Source organism: Pinus tabuliformis, chromosome 2_2 (assembly GCF_031772625.1).
Source record: "Pinus tabuliformis cultivar Carrire ecotype Pingquan chromosome 2_2, CPIR1, whole genome shotgun sequence".
In the NCBI taxonomy this organism is placed as follows: domain Eukaryota; kingdom Viridiplantae; phylum Streptophyta; class Pinopsida; order Pinales; family Pinaceae; genus Pinus; species Pinus tabuliformis.
The window spans coordinates 378,064,493-378,089,458 of NC_142300.1; positions in this window are offsets into that span (position 1 = coordinate 378,064,493).

Genomic DNA, 24,966 nt, shown 5'->3' on the forward strand with positions numbered 1-24,966 from the left:
TGAATGTGGATTATGTCCATTCAGATTGTGAAGGAATATGGTTGAATATTAAGAAATAAAATATATCAATTTTGCTATTTTGTTTCGAGAACTCCAAAATTGATATTTGGTTATGAAGAGAGATTCCTTTGTTTCTTATCTATAAAAATTTTTAGACCCATTTAGTGGATCTATTTTTAGTCCCTACCTACAATAGAGGCTATTATATTTGGCTTGCACCATTAATCTTGTCAAATTAAACACATAAAAGATTGATATGTGCGAAGTTTCTCTAGCTTTTATATTTTTATATTTTTAAAGATTGAAATGAGAATTTTCTATATTATTATTGGACCAAAGCCCTAAAATTTACTCATTTGAAAGAACCTAGAAAATACAAATTTCTTCGGCACATGCCATTTGTTTAGCATTCTTTTGTGACTGTTGGTTGCAAAACAAACTATGGAGATAGAGGAGTGCAATTACTAGGAGGGAAAAAAGGATCATAAAGAATCCGAGCATATTACTGTTAGACGAGGATGCAACAAGTGCATTGGATGGACAATTGGAGGATTCCTTAGCTTAAGCACAGTTAAGCTAATCATTCTACATTTTCCTCCATGCAGGTCGGCAAAAACAAGGATGAACATTTACAAAAATGTAAGTGTCATTCTCATTTCTCAGTTTCTCTGCCAACAATGTTGTAGGATAATATCTGCCTTCAATCTTAATATTTCTTGTTTTATTTCCCAAAATCTTCTATCTTTAAGAAACTACATAATCTAATAATTCTACATTTTCCTACTAGTCCTTGAGATAATACTGACTGGTATTTCACCTCCATTCTTGGTGTTTACTGGCGCTTTAAAATATTACATTTCCATTCTGATATACTGGGGATTTACATTTACAATTCTGATCTTCTTGTGCTTATTTATGTATTGTCCATCCATGCAGTGATTGTTTTGCTCCAATTGATAAATTGCTTCTTCCAACAATTAAAAAAAGTAAAGTATCACTGTAAACTTGCCAGTCAAGTATAATTGTTTATTACCTTAGAAACTATGTAGGTGCTTGATAAGGATGGTGGATTTCTTTCAAAAGGTAACCTGGAAAGTGGTGCAATATGGACAGTGGAATTGGGTCTTCAAACTATGGGGTGCCATATCATAGTGGAGAATATGAGTTAGCCCTGAGAATTGCTTATAGAGGTTAGTTAATTTCTTAGATTAACAAGGTTTTTATATTGCATTCAATAACTCATTTTTGTTTTTTTGAGACATGGTTTGACATTGTCATGATATCTTCTGTTGGTTTTCACCAATATTGTAGATGCTTTGTGAGGATCAGGGGCTCTTCCTTGAAATAGTTGACATCATTTGAGGCTTGGGGCATATGATTTTAAAGGGAGTCATGGAAGCTCACAATGACAATATATGGGCTTGCTTTGTTGTTGAGGTAATGCCATGATTGCAAACAAGATAATTAACTTTCAAACATCTGATTCCATGTAAATCTTCCTCTTTTATTTGTGTTTGGTTGCTTTCATATCATATAATTCTCCATGCTTTCAAAAAGCCTAGATAGGGAAAACCAAGAGAAACCCTAGCTCCACGAAAGATACTCCAACAATCAATATTTTTGAAATATCTTTGGTGTAGCTAAGGTTTCTATTGGTTTTCTCTATCTAGGGTTTTGGAGAACTTAGAGCATTATATGATGAGTTGTGACTATGTTCATGGATTTCAGTTCTTACACACACATATGAAGTTCTCAACTGTCCAAAATTATGTTATTTCAAATTTGACTTCCAACTTATCACTGCCATAAATTTTGTTATTTCAAAGATTTGAATTCTAGATTTTCATAAATACAATGTCCTCAAAAAGATATATGAACACTTCCATATTCATAGTTAGATCATATTCCAAGAATATATACATTTGTTGTATGGATCAAAAATTGTCTCATGAACAACAATCACATCACAAGCGGAAATTGAACTTGGTTGTGGAGGATATTAATTTATCCTCTCAAGTTCCTGAGTTCCTTTTGTTGTCAAATCGAATCAGAACTAGATAAAAACTGGATAAAAAAAATGGTTGACCAAAAGCTACATAAATGATTCAAATTTAGGAAGAAAACATATATATTAATGTGCATCCATATGAATCATAACCATTATACAAAAAAAATTCCATTTAACTTGAGTTTTCCTAGAAACAGATTTGGAGGTTTCCCACCATGAAATTCCTAAAGAATATGTTGTCATGAAGAGAAGCGTGCACCATATCACAGTTAAAATCTAAAATCTTTGGCACCCTTAAACCTGCTAGTAGTCTGAGAATCCTATACCATACTAAGAGCATATTTGTACTAATAGAGTTCAACATGCATTTACAACCACATTTTCTCTTAAGGGTGAAAGTGGCTCTGTGCCACATAACTTTGTTTGAAGGACAAATATCCATACCATAAAACAGAGGCAAGCTTGAAATTCTTGTTTTATAGCTAGAATTATTGTTATGACATTGTTCACAACTTTGAAGTACTTTGTCGGACTTCAAAAGGATGTAAAAGTGATTTAGTGGGTTAGAATGTTCAATGTTGGGTATTATTATGAGATTATTTGCCGAGCATGCTCCTACTAAATTGAAAATGGGTTTTTTTTGTTTATTGTTTGGGGAAAATATTATAACAGTAGCACTAATGCATTAAGTATGCTAAAAGGTCACTGTTATGAAACCAGCTCAAGAAAAGATAGAAAAGATAGATCAACACCTTAGAATTCAGCCTCTTCGAGGGGGCAACCTCCTTTACATTACATAAATGAACAATTCTTTGATGATTCAAATGACAAAACCTCCTTTCTATATATAGGAGTCTAAGGAGTCACAATATAATCCAACCGACCTAACAATAATAATATAAAGCCACAAAAATAACAATAGAGGGATTCCATGGGGCACAGAAATAACAACATGGGGTTAATAGGGGCACAACAATATAAATAAGGGGTATAACTACAATAGTAATGGGGTAATCACTAGTATTATAGGGACCCAACATGCCCCTCTCCTTCAAAAAAGTGTTTTCCTCAACACTTGAGTAGTTATGGATACTTCTGCATAAAATTCTCATCCTCCCATGTGGAATCTTCAGCGGATAAGTTCTTCCACTTGATAAGATACTCTGAAATTGATCGATTTCGTAGCTGTCGAGCTCTTGTTTCTGTGACTGCTTCCAGTTCCAATATAATTTTTCCTTCCTCGTCAAGTTCTGGCAATATTGTTTGAACTGGGAGCTTGTCGCCTATAACCTTCTTTAAACATGAAACATGGAAAACTGGGTGCAATCGAGAAGTTGCAGGAAGCTCCAATTTGTATGCCATAGTACCAATCTTTTGCAACACCTTGTACAGACCATAATACTTTGGTGATAATTTATTATCCTTCTTAGCTTGCTTTAGGGGCATTTGCTTATATGGTTGTAGCCGTAGGAATACCAATCACCTACATCAAAACTTCTTTCACTACCATGTTGATCTGCCTGTTGTTTCATTCTATTTTGTGCCAACACGAGGTTATCCTTTAAGAGTTGGAGGACTTGTTGTTGATGTTCGATGTGATGTTCCACTGCCTGAACCTTAGAATTTTCTCTTAAATATAATGTGATGGATGGTGGTTGATACCCATAAAGTGCCATAAATGGGGTCATTTTTGTTGCTGTATGGAAGGAAGTGTTATACCACCATTCAGCCAGAGGCAACCATTTGACCCATTGTGTCTGTTTATCAGATACAAAGAAACCAATATATCCTTCCAAACATTTGTTTACTATCTCAGTTTGCCCATCATATTGAGGATGATAAGATGAGCTATGAGCTAACTGAGTACCAAGACAAGAAAATAATTCTGTCCAAAAAATTTCCAGTGAAAATGGGATCTCTGTCACTTACAATAATCTTTGGGTTTCCATGTAGCTTTTGAATTGTTTCCATAAATGCAGTAAAATTGTACTGGCTTTAAATGGATGTGATAATGCACAAAAGTGTGCATACTTGGTAAGTCTGTCAACTACCACCATGATTACACTCTTTCCCTCAGACTTGGGCAAACTTGTGATAAAATCCATTGAAACCTCCTCCCAACGTTGGCTTGGAATGGATAAAGGTTGTAATATACCCGGTGTCTTAATTGTTTCAACTTTATTTTGTTGGCAAACCAAACATTCCGCCACAAACTTTTGAATATCTGATTTAAGGCCATCCCAAAAAAATTCCTTCTTAACCCTATGGTAAGTTTTTAAAAATCCTGAGTGCCTTCCTAAGGGAGAAGTGTGCAATTCCATAAGAATATTTTGCTTTATCTGGGAATTATTACAGAGGTATAAGCGATCTTTATACCATAACGAATCATTTTTCCACCTAAATGTATCAGACACACTGAAATCTTGTTGTAGCTTCGAATAAGTGCCCACACTTCTTCATCATTCTTCCATTCCTCCCTTGCTTCATTTATCCAATATGGTTGGATAATAGAAATGGCGCACAACAATGCTTCCACATCCTCATCCTTTCTTGAGAGTGCATCTGCCACCACATTTTGCTTCCCTTTTTTGTAAACGATTTCAAAGTCATAACCCATCATCTTTGTGACCCACTTTTGTTTCTCTTCAGAGGATAATCTTTGTTTTATAAAGTATTTTAGGCTATCATGATCCGTTTTTACCTTGAAGTGTCTTCCCATTAGGGAGGGTCGCCATTTCTTAAGTGCATGGAGTATTGCCAACATTTCCTTCTCATAAATAGCTTTGCTTAAAAACTTTCCCTTGATTGGACGACTTTCAAAAGCAATGGGTCTTTCATCTTGCATTAGAACAGCACCAATTCCATTTCCTGAAGCATCACATTCCATAATAAAGGTTTTTGTGAAGTCCTGTGTAGCTAAGACCGGCGCTTGGCACATTGCCTCTTTAAGATGTTCAAAGGCCTTTGTTGCTTCCGGAGTCCATGAAAATGCATCTTTCTTCAATAATGTTGTTAGAGGTGCTGCTATTCTCCCATAATTCTTAACAAATTTGCGATAATACCCTATCAACCCAATAAATCCTCGCAAATGCTTTATGGATGTGGGGATTTTCCATTCCTTAATGGCTTTAATTTTGCTAGGGTCTACCTTAACTCCTTCATGAGATACAATATGACCCAAATATTCCACCTCCTGGACCCCAAAGAAACATTTGGATCTTTTTGAATATAATTGTTTCTCCTCCAATAGTTGTAGCACCTTGTCAACATGTTCAACATGATCCTTCCAAGACTTGTTGTAGATTAGTATATCATCAAAAAATACTAACACAAGTTTTCTAAGGAATGGTTCGAAAATTGAATTCATCAAACCTTGAAATGTTGAAGGTGCATTGGTAAGGCCAAAAGGCATGACCAAAAATTCATAATGACCCTCATGAGTTCTAGATGCTGTTTTCAGAATGTCTTCAATCTTCATTCTGATATGATGATATCCCGAACGAAGATCTAACTTGGTGAAGTAAATTGATCCATGCAATTCATCCAGTAATTCATCAATGACAGGGATGGGGAACTTATCTTTAATAGTGAGCTTGTTGAGCTCCCTATAATCCAGACACATGCACCATGATCCATCCTTCTTGTGCACCAATACTACTGGAGCAGAGAAAGAACTTTGACTTGGTTGAATTATACAAGCCTCTATCATTTCTGCAACCATACGTTCAATTTCACTTTTTTGGACATAGGGATATCTGTACGGCCTGATGTTTGGAGGAACACTTCCTGGAATCAGATGGATAGCATGATCATGATCACACATAGGTGGGAGACATTTGGGAGTCTCAAATACCTTGGAATGATTGTCTAGGACTTTTTGAAGATATGGAGAAATAGATGATTCCGATGTGGAAACATCTAGTGAACATAATTGTGCAATTACACCTCTTTGCTCCTTTTTTAGAAGCTTTGTCATACCATTAGAGCTGATTATCTTTCCTGGTTTCCCTACAATACCCCTTAATTCAACTTCCTTTCCTTCCGTAGAAAATTTGATGAAAAGTTCTTGAAAATTAAAAGCTATTGTACCCAAGGATTGTATCCATTGGACTCCTAGTACAACATCAACACCTCCCATTGGAATGGAAAGCATTGGGTTAGTCAATACATATTCTCCCATGGATAGCTTGATATTATGGCACCTTCCAGAGCAATTTATTGTTCCTCCATTTGCAATCATCACTTGACACTCTGGTGCTAGATATAGGAAGCAATTCAATTCTTTTGCTACCCTACAATGAATAAAATTGTGGGTGCTTCCTGAATCAATCAACACTATTACCTTTTTCTTCTTGATTTGTCCTTCTATCTTGATGGTTTGAGGAGTGGTAATTCCCGCCAATGCATTACAAGATATGGTTGGATTTATTTGTTCTTAATCTAGGCTTTGTTCTTGGAGTATATATTCTTCTTTTGACCATTCTTGCTCCTTTTCTTCTTCCTCTTCACAATCTATGTAGAATAATTTCTTCTCAGGACACTTATGACCTTTACTGTATTTGCTATCACAACTGTAACAAATACCTTTTGCTATTTTTTCTTCCAATTGTTGTGGTGTCAACCTTATAGGTTTTGGAAGACTAGGGGCAACAACACTTCCATCTTTATAGTTGTGAGTGGTATGCTTCCTGGTTGCCATAATTTTGCTTTCCATTTTTCTTGCTAACCTGAATGCCTTCTCTAATGAATCAGGTTCCCAAAGGCAAACATCATGTTGTATATTATCCTTTAAAGACCCTATGAACACATCAATCTTATGCTCCTCTGGAATATCTTTTACCCTTATGTTCAATTTTTGAAACTCCTCAATGTGCTCCATTACTGAACCCTTTTGTTTGAGACTTATCAATTGGCTAAAAAAAGTGTTGCTTTTTGCATCTTCATAATGTGCTATCAATTCTTCCATAAAAATTGCCCAAGTGATAAATTTTTTACGAGAGAAAAGCCATTGATACCATACAAACTGATTTGGTTCCAAATATACAGTTGCCATACATACCTTTTCTGTGTTTTGCACATTATTGAGATCGAAGAACTGCTCCATCTGTAATATCCATGTGGCGAGATCCTTGCCATCAAACTTCCTCATAACAAATTTTGGAATATGGTGGGTCTTCGATCCAACATTAGAGTCTATGGAATCATGATTAACATTACTTTTGTTCACATCATGAGTTTTCTTTACAACCTTTTCACCATTAGTAAGTATTTCTTGTAGAAAATTTGTCAAATCTGTCTTCAAATCTACCATGTTTGTCTTGAAATCTGTCTTCAAATTTGCCATGTCTCTCTTCAAATCTATCTTCGAATCATCCATATTAGCTTCCATGCCCTTTATCTTAGATTCCACACCATTTATCTTAGATTCCATGCCATTTATCTTAGATTCCATGCCATTTATCTTAGCTTCTGTTAGCTTTTGTGAGCGTGACATTTGTTGCACTTGTTCTTGTAATTTTGATATATCATGTAGCATTTCTTCCTCTTCTTCATGAGTCATGCTAGAGCTTTCAGGTTCCTTACTAGGTGTTTGCATTTTCTTTCCTCGGGGCATCAGTTACCGATAATAATGCTTTACTATGCCCTTTGAATTTGTTAAACCAAGCTTACGCAAAAATTTTAAAAAAACTACACACCTTTTTTCACTTTGTAGAAGCCTGATATTGAGTCTAATGTATCTCTGTAATTTCGGATCATCCAATTCTAAAATTGTGACCTATAGTAGCCTTCTACATCCTCTTTCAAATTCCACAAGTCTAACCAAAATTGGATTCTCCGAGGAAGAGTTATGTGAAATCTCCCACAGTGACTTGCTTCTAGACTAGTTCAGTAGAGCGAACTTATACGACGTGCCACGAGTCACTGTTTCAACCTTTGGATCTAAAACATGCATACGAGAAACTACATTCCGTCCTCTTTCTATAGCTTTTGACGAAATTTCAATCATATCCCCAGAGAGAAAGTTATGACGATTTTCCCCAGGTCACCTGTTTTGAATGTAATTCAGGAGTCTGCAAAAATACCAACTTCCTCAGATCATATCTCCGCAAATATCACGCAAAAAGCTCTGAAATTTGGACCCAAGGTTCAGCGTGATTTCTTCTCAAATGGGTTTTTCCTGCAACTTCTGAAACGTCACATAAAAAACGTTATAGCGAAAATTCCACGATGACCTGTTTGGAGCAGCGAAACCCTAGAATCCAAAGCTCCGATACCAAATGTTATGAAACCAGCTCAAGAAAAGATAGAAAAGATAGATCAACACCTTATAATTAAACCTCTTCGAGGGGGAAACCTCCTTTACATTACATAAATGAACAATTCTTTGATGATTCAAATGACAAAACCTCATTTCTATATATAGGAGTCTAAGGAGTCACAATATAATCCAGCCGACCTAACAATAATAATATAAAGCCACAAAAATAACAATAGAGGGATTCCATGGGGCACAGAAATAACAACATGGGGTTAATAGGGGCACAACAATATAAATAAGGGGTATAACTACAATAGTAATGGGGTAATCACTAGTATTATAGGGACCCAACAGTCACCAAAAAATACCTAAATTATTTAAATTTAGGAAAATAACATATATATTAATGTGCATCCATATGAATCACAACCATTATACAAAAAAATTTCCATTTAACTTGAGTTTCTCAGGGAACAGATTTGGAGGTTTCCCAACATGAAATCCCTAAAGAATATGTTGTCTTGAAGCTAAGCATGCACCATATCATAGTTAAAATCTAAAGTAATTGGCACCCTTAAACCTGCCACTAGTCTGAGAATCCTATACCATACTAAGAGCATATTTGTGCTAAGAGAGTTCAGCATGCATTTACAGCCACATTTTTTCTTAAGGAGTGGTTCTTTGCCACATAACTTAGTTTGAAGGACAAATATCCATATCATAAAATAGAGGCAAGCTTGAAATGCTTGTTCTATAGCTAGAAGTATTGTTATGACATTGTTCACAACTTTTAAGTACCTTGTTGAAGGACTTCAAAAGGATGTAAAATTTCTTTAGTGGGTCAGAATGTTCAATGATGGGTATTATTGTGAGATTATTTGCCTAGCATGCTCCTACTAAATTGAAAATGGGTTTGTTCTATTTATTGTTTGGGCCAAATATTGTAACAGCAACACTAGTGCATTAACTATGCTAAAATGTCACTTTCTTGTTAATTTGACCATGAATATCTCTTTTACAAAGAAATATTTCTTAGCTCTATTCACATTAGTGGTTTGATAAGAACATTTCTACACTCTCTTCACTAAATTTCTTAAAGTTTTTACATTTATGATTTTTGACAAAAAAAGGGCTAACATTTTACCCTAGCTAAGGATTCTTTAAATAGCCTTCTAGCTTGGTTCCTTTTGTTCCATCTAAGCTTGGAAAAGTGTCATGAATTTATATTGAACAATGTAAGAATCCAGTCTTCTCCAGAAACAATCAAGCCAACTCTTTCATTTTGAAAATTACCTGCTAGTTCTGGACATATTCTTTGAAATTTCTACGTTGAAGGTGTTGGATTTAGATAAGTGATGCAGAATGCACACCTACAATTCTGTTGTTCACCTATTAGACCAGTGCAAATTATAGGCAAACTTGGAAGGGTTGGACATGACTGTTCCAACCGTACTCTTATTGGCCTGCAATACATATATTAATAACACATACCTACAATACTATTGTTCACCTATTTGGCTAGTGCATATTGTAGGCAAACTGTTAAATGTTGGACTTTGCTGTCTCAAGTTCACACACCAGCACTAAAGATGTAATGTATTGTGTGCATCCTTAGATATGTTTAAGATTACAAGCTAACTATCTAAATAAATGCATGTATAAAACTTATATATTAGCAAAATAACGATCAATATTTTTTCCTAGCATTTTCGGTTGAATTCACAATAGTATGCTAAAAAGTGTCATTTCAATGTCTGCAAATTAGGATATATAAATGTGAGATATATACTTTACATCTTTGGGTTATCTCATTTTCAAATCTGACCTTTTTTAGGCTACATGTTAATTGTTTGAACTTTGAACTTTGAAGAAATTCCTTAATGGACTTCGTAAATACTCGAACAAATGGACTTCATAAGGCAGTGGTACCATAAATTGGTGTTATTTCAAAGATTTGACTTCCATATTTCACAAAATACAATGTCCTCAATAAATACTTATATGTATAGATACTTATGTCTAGGATTATACATGTGTTGGGGTGGATCCTTTATGTTTTACTATAATCCTAATCCTTACAAGCTTTAGTTGACTTTTTTCATCAATTGTTCATAGAATATGCAAAAGATTTCATTGTCAAAATGTGGCAAAAACTACAATTCTCATGATTTATTTTTTTATTGTTCAAGACAAGATAATCATGTTGTAGGAATGAGGTATCCTACAATTTGTTTCAATTTGTGGATTTTTTTCTCCTCCCAGTTTTTTACAAGGATGTAGATTTCATTTTCATGTTGATGGTTTTTGCATGTATCTTATCTAGCCCCAAATGTTGGTAATGGAGTGGATCTTGGGAAGTAGTTGTGGACACAGACTATCAGAGGTTAATGTTACAATACCACTTCCACCTAGTATCATAAAAAGTTTAATGGTAAGTGACATAAAGAAGATTTATTTAATGATAAGGTTGAAAGGGCAACCTCATGTCTTAGTTCTAAGTCATTTATTTGTGTTTCTTAACTGTAATTCATTTGTTTTTGAGCTTTACCAGATCAGTTGTTTCACTAATCCAATATGCATGGCTTTTATTTCTCACACGATGTTAGTTACTTGATATGGTTGATATAACATTCTATTCTAGGGCACTTTTATTTTAAGTCAGAAATTTTATTGATGAAAAGGATGTTCATATTTTGATTGGTTTACTTGGAGCTTGATTTAAAAAATTATTGTAAATTCCACGTGAATGTTATTTTTTCAGGATGAGCTCTTTGCACTAGTAAGGTTAGATGAGTCCTAGAAAATAGGTATACAACAAGCACAACTTTGGCCTTTGTTGTGTATTTTTTATTCTTTATATCATTGATGGATGGTTATTGATGATGTAAAACAGAGGATGGGAAGGTCCTGCTATTTCTCTTGACAAAACAAAATAAATTGGAGTGGTAGAATTATGTTTTAAAGGGTGAGCTAGAAATCAGTACTTGAAAGGTAGAACTTGAGAATGGAAAGCTATCTGATCTAGATCTAGAGACACAACAGACCGTGGAAAAAAATGATGGTATTGATGAGTCTTCCGGCAAATATACTCTAACTATTAGACCACTGCCCAAATTTTAGTTATCTGTAATGGCAATAGTGACTCTAGTTTTATTTGTATGAATAGCGACTTTGGCCATTGTCCTATTCGTTTCCTATGAATGATTTTGATTTTCAAAATCCAACTAGTTTGTTGTTAAATTAATTAAAGCTTTGATGACAAACTTATAGTTTTCAAAGCTCTTTTCTAAATCTATTTTCTTGAGAAAATTTGTATTTTTACTTTAGGTACTATAGATTACTACTGTGTAACATATGCTATGATATAATTGCCTGAATAAATAAACATAAGTGTTGTGCAACATAGTCTTTTTTAAATCTAAAGAAAAAATATTTCCAAATACAATGTTTACTAATTAAGAACATCTTTTAGACATCTTTGCTAAGTTATGATTATATTTCGGTAGGGAATTTTGTGTACGTTTATATTGTGTTCTCTATTTGGTTTTTGTCAGGTAACAATGGTTAATAAGGAACATGTTCTTGAGCAGAATGCACACATCTTATTCTACTATCGACAGGAAACTCAATGGTTTTCAGGAATGGCAAAAAAATGCAGATGTAGTGGGATATCCAAAGTTTGTGTTGAATGAATTTAATACTAGTGATGATTTTGATTCCTTGTTAGATAAAGAATGCCACGAGTCAAATTCAAATAAATAGAAGCAGCTCAAGAATGAAGGTGGAGCTATTGCTTTCTATCCAAGTCAATTTCTTTTATTTGTTGGTTGCTCTCATGTTTTGAGTGTGGACTTTTGAAATTCCAAATTGCATATTGGTTTATGTAAAGGGGATATATATATATATATATATATATATATATATATATATATATATATATATATATATATATATATATATATATATATATATATATGTCATATGTCATTCATGGTTCTCGGAGATCCGTATTACATTTGCCCAAAAGTTTAGAAATCATTCAGATATCCAAACACCAAACAACAACATCATTGATAGTTTTCTTTCACTCAACCTATAACATATTGTATCTGTCTTCATCAATGTTCTTCTTCCATATGCTATCCACTTATGACATTTCCTTTGCAATATTTGGTGCATTTGCTAGTTATAGGTCATTTATAGATTATAAATGTCTTCAAAGTTTCACTTTTAATTGAGTATTCAACTAAACATATTGATTCTCTTATACATAATTATTTTCCCGTCCACCCACTTTTCATAACTTCCATAACCATTAGGTAGGGACCTGCAGCTTCAATGTTGCTTTGCTTGTTTAGTAAAATATTGTCGAGACTTTAAATTATTGAAAGTTGTAGAATTTACAGTTTATGAATTTTCAAGGTCTAATTTTTAAAATTCTAATTCTTTAAGGGGTGCTAGCTCAATGGAAGAGCACCTGCTTTAAAAGAAGGAGGTTGGTGGTTCGATTCCATCATGCCTTGACATCCATATGGAATGGCAACGATAAATTTTTGGTGACGGAGGCTCTTTTGACCATCACCAATGAGCTTTGGTGACATTTTTCGACCCTCACCAAAATATAAAATGGTGACGATCAACGAACACCACTATATATACGCATCAATAGTGACGACCCTCAAAGGTCCGTAACCATAAATCGTTGTTGTTGATATGAAATGGTGATGCTCACTGTCCGTCATTATAGTCATTATTTGTGACGGAATTTCAATGTCACCACAACACCTACATTTTTGGCAATGTGGTTTTTGGTGACGGTCAACGAATGTCACCATATACATGCATCAATAGTGACAGTCATGAAAGATCCATCACAATAAATCTTTGTTGTTAATACGAAATGGTGACGGTCACTATCTATCATTATAATCAATATTCATGATAGACCTTGAATGTCACCATAACACCGATACTTTTGGCGACGCCACCTTTGGTGATGTTCAATTTTTGGTGATGAAGGCTATGGTTCGTCACCATTGCTCATATGAAATGGTGATGGTTGCTATCCGTCATTATAAATCATTATTGGTGACAGACTTTGAATGTCACTACAACACCTATACTTTTGGCAATGCCACCTTTGGTGACGTTCAGTGTTTTGTGATGGAGGCTATGGACTGTCACCATTGCTCATATGAAATGGTGACGGTCGCCATCTGTCATTATAAATCATTATTGGTGATGGACGTTTCACTACAACACTTATACTTTTGGTGACGTTCATTTTTTGATGACGAAAGCTCTTTTGACCGTTACCAATGAGCGTATGGCAACCTTTTTTCCCCTTACCAATGTCTTTTTTTCTTGTAGTGACTCAAGCGTTGAGGAGAACACTTTTTGAAGGAGAGGTGAATGTTAGGCCCTTATACTACTAGTGTAACCCCTTATTGTTATTAGTACAACCCCCTTGTTATATTGTTGTACCCATGTAGTCCCCATATTGTTATTATTGTGCCCTTACATTATTATTGTTATGTCGGCTTTGATTATATTATGACCCCTTAGACTCCTATATATAGAAAGGAGGTCTTGTCATTTGTATCATCGAAGAATTGTTCATTTGTGTAATGTAAAGGAGGTTGCCCCCTCGAAGAGGCTGAATTCTAAGGCGTTTGTCTCTCTTTTCTATCTTTTTGTGAGTTGGTTTCATAACAAAAGGCTACTATGGATTTCGATTGATAGTCAACTTTTAATATAAGTTGTTTCAATGCACATTTACATAAGTTAGATAAAATTGCATTATAAAACATGGCCCACAATTTGCATGATGCATGCATGGTTCGATGCTTTTAAATGTTTTACATATTTACATTTAGATGGTATATTTTGCATTCAATCATTCCTATAATGTTAGTAGATGGTTCTTAGGGTTTTTTTTAAGTTGTTTTGTCTTGACTTATTTAAAATGAATCTATTAAAATTGAAAATTACAAAATGTGAGGTCTACATTTTTCATTTGAATGAATCTTATAATTCGTTGTAGATGTCTAAAACAATGATATCTTGAAAATTGTATTATAAAATATGGTATGTAAATAAATTTATTTAAGGTATATAAATGCTACTATGGATGTCGGTTGATAGTTAACTTTTAATACAAAGTTGTTTGAATGCACATTTACATAATTTAGATAAAATTGCATTATAAAACATTTAATTTACTTAAGTTGCATGATTTTGAATGCCCATAATTTGCATGATGCATGCATGGTTTGATGCTTTTAAATGTCTTACATATAATTTAAGTTCATGAATATGTATAATTTAAAGTAAATTTGTATTTAGTTGGTACATTTTGCATTCAATCATTCTTATAATGTTAGTAAATGATTTTTAGTAAATGGCTTAACCAACCACAATCACAAATTAATAGAGAGGTAACAATGCTCTCCTCAACCAACTACAATCACAAATTAACAGAGAAGTAACAATGCTCTCCTCAACCAACCACAATCACAAATTAACAGAGCAATAATAGCGCAATATACATCACAAATTAATAGAGCAATAAATCCTCAATACAAGTCTACATAACAGGTAGTATACATATAAATTTGTAACTCAATACAACAACCAATGAATATCACTTTCAGATCATTGCATTCGTAAGAACGTACAACTTAGGAGTGCACAAAAAGAAATGCTAACAATGTACTTGAACTCTAGGTTGTCAAAGATGAATCCAAGTAGAAGAAATTGTTGGGTAGTTCAATTAAAAAATTTCTAATGGAATGTTATATTCAATGATTTGTTCATGGTCAACTTTTTACATTTTTTTTTATTGAATTTTTAAATTTAATGGACACTGCACACACTGAGTGATTGTATTGACAACTTATGACATCAGGTTGATAGTCTTGAAAGTAAACATTACTCTCATTTTGGTGAGTTTCTTGGAAAGCCTTTTAGTATAATAGACCCTCTTTCATACATAAATTTTTTATCATCATAGTCCTCCAATAACTTCATTTTTCATTCAGTGCATCACATCAAATAATACTTGACATTTTCTATGTTGTTAATGGGTGCAACTACAACAAAAACATCTCCTGCACAATAAAACAAGTGTACCTTCAAATCATAATTAACATGAAATTAACTAAATATCATTATGGACTTGATTTATTATCTATTTCTAAATCTATATATTATAACTATTATCTCTAGATACTTAAACGCATTGATTTAAAAACATAAAGCATATATATATATATCTTTTGAAATCAATTGAAATGTTACCTTCTCTAACAAGATCAGAAACTCGATCACCCTCAAATGATACTATAGTATCCTCTTATTCCATCTCTTTGAAGCTTGCAATTGACATTTTCCATTTTGTATTTAGTTATGTATATTGCCAAGGTTTTACATACATATTTCTTTCACAAACATCATTGGATTGTGTGCCATCTATGAAAACAGGAAAAAAACAAGAATATTTTATTTTATCAAATGCAAACACATTTCAGTAATCCTCTGTTTAATTGAATGCAATTTTTGGTTCCCTTTTACTATTTCAACTTCATATGTAATTTATCTATACATCTTCGACTCCAATATGCCAAAAGAACCTATAGCGAATTCAAACAAGAAATTAAATATGTTATTTAAAATACAATTTATATATGTCAAAGATAATAATCATCATATTGTTTAAACTATATATTTTTTAAATGTTTAAAATTAGAAAATTAATAAAAATTATCATATATTAAAACTATATACAAGTTAATTTGTATATATGTACATACCTTCGTACCTCCCTTGATGGGTTAGTTTGATGGATTAGTGCAGCATCGCACCATTAAACAACTTGTTCAGCAAGACAAGTCTATTTGCAGAGTGGTCCATTTGATATTTTCGAGGTGCTCGTTTTATACATGCCCTTGCAACATCATGTTCTCCTTTTCCAGGATCAGTCTCAAAGAAATTCCAACGATGTTTAATGTGGGTTTTCTTATGAAGACAACACAACCAAAAGAATGATCATGAAGATTTGAATTGACCCATGCATCCATCTAACCATATCCAATGTTCATTTAATTTATTTCACAACCTTTCAATGAGAGATAAATCTTATCAAAATAATTTTGTCCAAAATTTGTATCATTTGTATGATCATCGTTGATATAAAAGTGATATCCTTTAATAACATTTCAATTCTCACTAGTGATTTCGATATCATCAACATTTTGTTCAGTATGTCTATATAAAATATGGACAAGCATAGAGACTTGGTCAAAATGATAATATTAACTATGTATTTCATTTTTTGCAACGAATGTGTAATTCTTTGCAAAATCAACTATTGACAAAATGGTCCCCGACGGGAACATTTCATGGGATTTTTTGAATTGCAGGTCTTGCCATCGAGATCTATGGGAATGCTTGGTGTACTTATAGATTTTTGTCTCGAATTTCTTCAAAAACTCTATCACAAGAATTTATTCTTCTTGTAATTCAATCCTTTTAGCACTTGTACTATTATTTGAACTAATCGATGTATGGATATATTCATATCTCTTCATTTTTCTTTTAGGTTAGACAATGAGTCATCATTTATATCAAGCGAATATTTGTTGTGAAATAAAGTCAAATTTCCACAATGTTCACATTTTTTACCACCAACACATTTCTGTTGGTAAAATAATTCATCACTTTCTCTTTCAAATATAATTTCAGATATGGAACCATGGATAGTGGAAGGAGGAGGTGAATTTTTCCAAAATGTTCTACCAAAATTAAGGAAGGTGCCATAATATAATTGAAATTCCACATGATAGTGACAATAATAAGTATCACGTACAGTGATAGGTTTAACATACCTTGGTTTTTGTTGCACAAAATTACTGATTGAGACATTAATTCCATGATTCTCTTCTATGAACTTATTGAACAACTCTATCTTAGTGGTGTCCAAGATATGTTTTTCATGTTCTTCATATTGATTTCATACAATTCTTCGCTACATCACATCCCTTACTTTTGTGAAACACGTGAATTTTTCATCCAATATTCATATATTATTTTTTTATCATCTTCCCCAAGTCTATCTTTGTATGCTTTCCTACAAATAACTGTCCAATAAGTGAGCTGATCATTTACATATATTTGTAATCGAAATTTCCTATGTTTTTGCAATGTTTTTCGTGAGGTCCCTAATATTTTTTCCATAGATTTTACCGAATGCTTTTCTTTAGTACTTGATGAAATCACTACCATTTTTATTTCTCTATGTGCATCTACATCTTTTTTCTTTCTAGATCTTCCAATTTTTTATAGAACACTATTTACATTTTGAATCACATTTTCCTTCACCTTTTTATCTTTCGTTGATTTTCGAATACCCAATAGAGTTGTAGCGTCTTTTAATTTCTTTGATGTTAAGAGACCTCTCAAAATTTGAGCTTGAAATGTCACACTTTCATTTTTGAAGAAATTCTCAATAATGACCTTAACATGATATCATATAATATTGTCATATTTTTATCTCCATAAATGTTAGTGTCAACATTTACTAACATCTCATCATCAATATTGATTTCATCTATACATATGAAAATTAAATGTAAATGGGTATAAACATTCATTAAATAATAAAATTAAAAAATAGAGTTTGAATGAAATTGAATAATAAATATGTATAGTTTCAATAATACGCATCACACACACACACACATATATATATATACTTGATGGTGATTCAATTTCTTCGTTTGAATCTCTTTCAACATCTTCAACAACATCATCAATCATTGATTCATTATCTTTTTCACTTTGTCTTTCAACATTTTCAATCTCATAATCATTGATATGAGGAATATCTCTCTCTGTTTACATTAGAAAATATTTTTCAAATTATTTCATCAAATAAAAATTAAATTTCACAAGACACTTGTTAAATTTTAAATATCTTTTATAATATTTACATTTACATACCTACTTCAACTTCTAGTTGAGATTGATTTTCCCTTTCGATATTTGCATGCTCTTCCTTCTTTCTTTTGTAATAGTTTTGCCTGTATTCTCTACGAGCCTCAATGTCTCTTGTTCGATCATATTTTCTCTTGCAATTTCTTTAATTTCCCATGATAATTCAATATATGTAGATTTTTCAAATCCAACCCAAAAAAGTCAATTTCAAAATCGTGCAAAAAAAACTCACTTTCAAAATTTACATCAAAAATCTCACTTTAAAAATTCAACACAAAAGAGTTACTTTCAAAGAAGCTCTCTTTAAAAATTCAACCAAAAACTTTTACTTTCAAAAAAACTCTCTTTAAAAATTTAGCGCAAAAAAAATGTTTTAAAAATTTAACCCAAAAGACTTACTTTAAAAATTAATCCTAAAAAACTTACTTCAAAAATTAAGCTTAAAAATGTCAATTTAAAAATTCAGCTCAAAAGAATTACTTAAAACATTAAGCTAAAAAATCTCACTTGAAAAAATTCAACACAAAAGACTTACTTTAAAAATTAAGCTAAAAAATCTCACTTAAAATATTTAGCCCAAAAAACATACCTTAAAAATGAAGTCCAAAAAAATTATTCCAAAAAATTTAGCCCAAAAGACTTACTTTCAAAATTAAGTTCAAAAATTTTCCTCCAAAAAGATTAGCCTAGAATATTTAGCTTAAAAGTTCACTCGAAATGAGGAAAGAATGTGAAAATAATGTTTCAGCTCCATTTATTTATATCATTTTGGGTGAAATGTTTTTTTTTCCGGAGGGTCGCATCTTTCATTTTTTCGGCCTATGAAAAATATAGACACATTTTTGGCTAAACTTTTAAAAATAATTCGGCCAAACTTTTAAAGTAATTCAGCCGAATTATTTTTCCGTTCAATTTAAGGGGCGTTGACGACAAACAAAAGTTTGGCTGAATGTAATTTTAATTTCACCGAACTATTTTAAGCTGCAACTCTATAGAAACTCAGCTCTGGTCACCTTTTTCCAACTTTAGAATGCTTAAACTCCATCAAATTTGGTGAATTTACTGTCGGAACCAATACCATCATTTGCAGAATTGAATCTACTTTCATTAGATATAAATTTTATGAAATTTTATAGAAATTTGCTAATTTTAATTAATTTTCTAAAAAATTGTGTGCAAATGCTTTTTGAAGGTCATTATGATTCAGTGAAATCAAAAAAATTTATCTTCCAAAATACACTATAAAAAAAATATGAAAAATTTATGGTACATTACATTGGTCCATCTTCTGTAATGAATAGTTTTTATATTTTTAGTTTATAACAAATATGTTGAGAAATTTGACGTGCAACTAAACATCTTCAAAATCTTCAAATTTTTCATATTGGTTCAATTCAAAAATTCTAGTAATATTGATGTGCATTAGTTGGTTTCATAAATATAACGATAGTGAAGTAGAGTCTTGTCTAGATTGCTACAACACATTTTTTTCAAAAACACCAAGTTAACAAAGAATACACTAGTGCTCAAAAACATGATGTGTTGTGAATCCCTTGATTTTAAAATAACACACAATCAAACAATTGCTAAGTTGACATATGAAATGTAAATAAAAAAATTTCAAGAAATAAATAATAGAAAGCTAATAAAATTTCTCACAAGTTTTCTTTTTATTGTAAAATGAAATTCTAAACAAAAAAATTGTTTTCACTTACCGAAAGTTGAATAACTTCTAAAAATGATATTTGTTTCTCAAAAAAGGGCAAAAAGTGTAACCCCACTTCACATTTTCACCCTATGACAATGATGATGAAGAAGGTTACATCTACTAAGACAACATTGTTTTATTGGACCTTAGAAAAAGAGTAAGGAATCATTTTGTTTTCTTTTTTATTTCAATTTTGTGCTTAAAAAACTAAGACAAGCATTTATAAATGACAAATGTTATGACAAGTTAAAAGGTTAGGAAGGTAATTATTGTAGCAAATAATTTGAAATTGAGATATAATGTTGGTATATGTAGAACAATTTAGGAGAAAAAAAATCATCTTCAACCCTCTTAGTGCCACAAAGATGACTATTTCTTTCAACCATGTCATTTTAGGAATTTTCCAACATCCTATTTGACTATGGAGCTCATGAAAGTTTGTTCTTGTCTTAGCAATGATGATTTTCTTCTTTATACTAGTTAGAATAAAGAGATACTTTTGATTTTCTAACATAAGGTTAATCATCTCCTTGTAATATCTTAATTTTATCTTATCCTCTAATTCTTTATTGCACAAAAATTTCCCCTTAAATTTTAAATTTAATAGTATTTTTAATATTAACATCATTTTTCAAAGTGATCTCTTCCTTAATACTCCAATAATTTAGCTAAGATTTGGAAACCCCCCTCAAGTTGCAATTGGCTTTGATGAAATTTTTAAAGAACCATGAGAAACCTCTTGTCTTTTCTGTTAATGTTCTTGTACGTCAAGTATCCAATCATAACAATGCTCTCGATGGAAGAAAGACTCACTTTTATAAAAAGGATAGGATATTTCATTTAATTTTAAGATTATAACTTATAAAATGTTCTTAAATTTATTTTGTTTCTATGCAATTCTTTAAAAGAATTACAATTCAAAATATTATTAATTCCTATATTATACCATTGTAGATCCATCTTAACTTTTGAGTGCCATTAAGAATTAAATCTCTCAAGTTGTAAAACTTTTTTTAGTGCAAAACTTGAGGAAAAGTTTGCACCTCAAGAAATTTGAATTGTCTCAGTGTCTGGTAGATCTAGAGTTAATATGGATATATGCTAATTATTAATAATATTATTTATAATTCTATAAATTTTACATGTATATATAGAAATATTATTATTTTTATATTAAAATCTTGTTATGTGCTTGACATTTTTCTTTGACATGTTTTATAATTTATTTTTTAATGTAATATGCATAACATTGATTGTGTGTGTGTGTGTGTGTGTGTGTGTGTATTAAGTATTTATATTTATATGAACTAAATTTAAATATGAAATTTTAAAATATAATGGTTATCGATATGAATTAATATTTTTAATTTATATGATAAAATGAATCCTCAATCTATAGCTACTATTTATATTTTATATATATTTCACATATTTATATAGAAATATATTTATTTCTAATTATATGTTAATTAATTAACTTTATCAAGTTTCTATATGTTTATTAATTTTATGTTTTGAAATATCATGGTTACTAGCATCAATCATTATTAGTTAAATCTATTTTAACGTGATATGCATATTATGAATTTTTCTTCAAAATAATGTTTGCAATTTTATTAATAAAATAAAATTATATAACAAATTTAATTTTAATTGATTTAATACTTTTATTATTTTTTCCCTTTCATTTCCTTTTTAATTGCGCTGACATTATGTTTTAGTATTATCTTTTGATCTAACACTTCACCACTACAACATCTACCCTATCTCAAATTGTACAGACACAACACAAATAAGTATTAATATTAAAATAACATTATTGCATTGATTCCCCATGGAGAGTGTTTACATACGGGGGCACTCTCCTTGACTTATTACAAGAGCCACTCATTTAAATTAAGGAGATGGACTACCCTCCAAATGGAAGTCTACATGGGTGGAAATACAAGGTACCTAGGGAAACATGAAGACTGACCGGTGAGAGATTTCAAAGCACTTGAATTTGGTCATGTGGATTGTAGGTGAAGTACAATCTTTTTAGCATTCATCTTGCAAGGGAATTTCGAAGGAAATTATAGACATATATAAAGGAAGGTCTCATTATCATGATATAGGATGGATATCTACGAATTTAAACACTCTCCTGATCATCTGTTACATGTAAAATGTCCACCATCCATGGGTTGTTGGGATATTTTCTAGAGTTTCTTTTCTTAGAATGTAGACAACAACTCATATGGGAAGTCAAGCTTTGCAGGCCCACGAATACTTTGATACAAGCAAGGCTTAAAGTGATTTTAAGTTGTAAACTTATTTGTAAGGGAAACGCAAACTCCAACAAAATATGAAGTAATCTTTGGAATCTTAGGCTCATTTTATTAATAATTTCAATTTGGGATTACACTTCAATTTTGTATCTCTTACTTGTAGTTTTGAATTCAAGATTCAATATTATTTGTTTATGGTTATATTTACCTTCTCTAGGGCTATTAATATTAGGGGGCATGTTAATTTTTCCGTAGTGACCTCTCAGCCTTTCTCTCATTCCCATATATATTCCTTTTATCCTCTCTCTCCCATATTTAATCCTAAGATAACCATGTTTCATCTCTTTGAGTTTGACATTCCTTATCCTTGGTTCTCTGAGCCTTCTGCTATACTTTATTAGTTTTCCTTCCAGCCCTTGTGTAGTCATTTTCGGATCTGGATATTTTTTCTTCAAGGATGCATACATAATTTCATTTAAAAGAGCATGTAACCATATGATGCATACACATAAAAAAAGTGGAAATAAAATGCAACCATGAGAAATGAAGGCACACACAAGTTAATAACGGAGTTCACCCAGTGTGGGTTACGTCTCCAAACCCTAATCAATGTGGGGAGGCCTCTTTCATTTATGTTGAGAAAAATCGAATTTGATGCAAGTACAAAAAGAGACCTTAAGCCCATGGGGCTTTGGATTGACAGTGAATGGGTGCACTGTTAAGGCACTCCTTGCGATAGGTCACTGGTTCAAATCCCCCGTGGATTCTTACCTACCAAAAAAATAAAAATAAAAGAGACCTTATACCTCCACTTCTAGGAATGACCTGAAAATGCACACCTCTGTTGAAGAAATAGACTAAACTGTTGAGTTCGTTGCGAAAGATAATGAAAAATGACTATAAAGTCAACCTTTTTCTTTGTTGGTGATGTCTGGAGATATAGTGAATATTTTGGATTACCGGCGTGATTTTTTACAGGAATATTCCCCAAATATTCCTCGAAATCTTTCTTGAAAAATACACCCAAGCGGGGCATGGTTCCATCTCTAGGTTCTACAAGATGTGAAGTTCTACTGTCTATCAAAATCTTCCACATTTGTTGTCTCAACACAAATGAGTGGTATTTATGCTTGTGGGTGGGTGGACCTATCAAGTTCCGCCACTTATGGCGCATTGAAACCACCCCAAATTGGGTCCCAAGAGACCCAAGTTCAAACCCGCGACAATCACAAATGGGGCATCATTTTTTGAATGGTTCGTTGTTTGACAACACCGATGAACCAACTGACAATCAAGCTGGGAGGGTATGACTCCTTTTTCTTGTCATGTTACTATATATATCTATAATAAAAACCCTTCTGTCGGCCAGTGGGGTTTGATCACTTGCAGGTTAACGATTATTTTTACTTTTATTTTTATTATAATAGGTCACAACGGTCTTTTTTTCCACCGATTTTTTTGGAGGTCATTGTAAAAATTAATCATGTGGAATTTTGGCTGCACTAAATACTGAAATGGCGCAAAACATTAATTTGTTAAGGAAACTATTATGCCACTAACGAGGCTCCATGTGGTGCAATCTAATTGGCTCATACTACTGACTGGGCCATTGATGTCATACTGACATTTCCTGCCACGTGCCATCTCCCGATTGGTTCCCTGTTGACTGTACTTCCATGTCACCCTATTGAAATCATCAACTATATGGATGATGTTAGCATTTGTAATGTTGACATCAATGCCATGTGTCATCCTTGTGGGTCCAGCCTACAAAAATTTTAGTTATTTCTCAAAAACGTAAGTCGACCATACCTTTCTTATATGATGTCGGATTGAGGTGTCATTTGCGCCATTGGATTCAGAACATGAGCTCTTTGATTTGAGATAGGTTTCACTATGTTTCAAGGAATTTGAGAATTTGACCTTTTAGGATCCTCCTAGATCATTCCTCCCCACTGAGAAGATTTTCGTCCTCCAGAAGCATGAAAACAATTTGAAATCTACTATACTCCCTTATTTGCACAACAAGTACACTTTCAAGCCACACTTCCTTCTCCTTCACCACTTCAGAGCCATAAGTGATGAACCAACACCTACATTCTATGAAAACCCGTAGTACGTTCTTTGAAAATTACATACAAGACCAATCATGACCCAAACAACACCATACTTTCCAAGATTTTATATCACACTCATTGGTCAAGTTTACATCATAATCATAACAGAATACATACCCAAGTTAGCAACTAAAAATGACAAAGACATCATCATGTTGCATTTATAAGTGACAACAACACTTCATCACTTTTACAATTGTTTCACAACATGTGATTTACAAAATATGGCCATGTTTAACTACTTAAAAATGCAACCCATTTCTTACCCAACCAGGTGAATGGGTTCTCCTCTTATAGGTAGATCTCTTCATTCACTGGCCTTTCTTCCTTCACAAGCTCATTTTGGTCATGGAGTTCCTGACATGTGGCTTTCTAACGTCTGTCCTTGTTGCAATGGCTACAATAGTCTTTCCTCCTCCAGAAAGTTTGTTCCTTCCAGGTGCATCCCTCATGAGGATAACGTCTTGTGGAATCTCCACTGTCACTAGAATATGGTGATGTTCTCCCTTCATCCGGCATTGGTTGGTCATTGGTTGTCTTAGAGCATTCTCCAACCTCTTTTTTGACATAACCAAGCCTTGCATAGTGAGGTGATTCCTCCACTTTTATGGGAT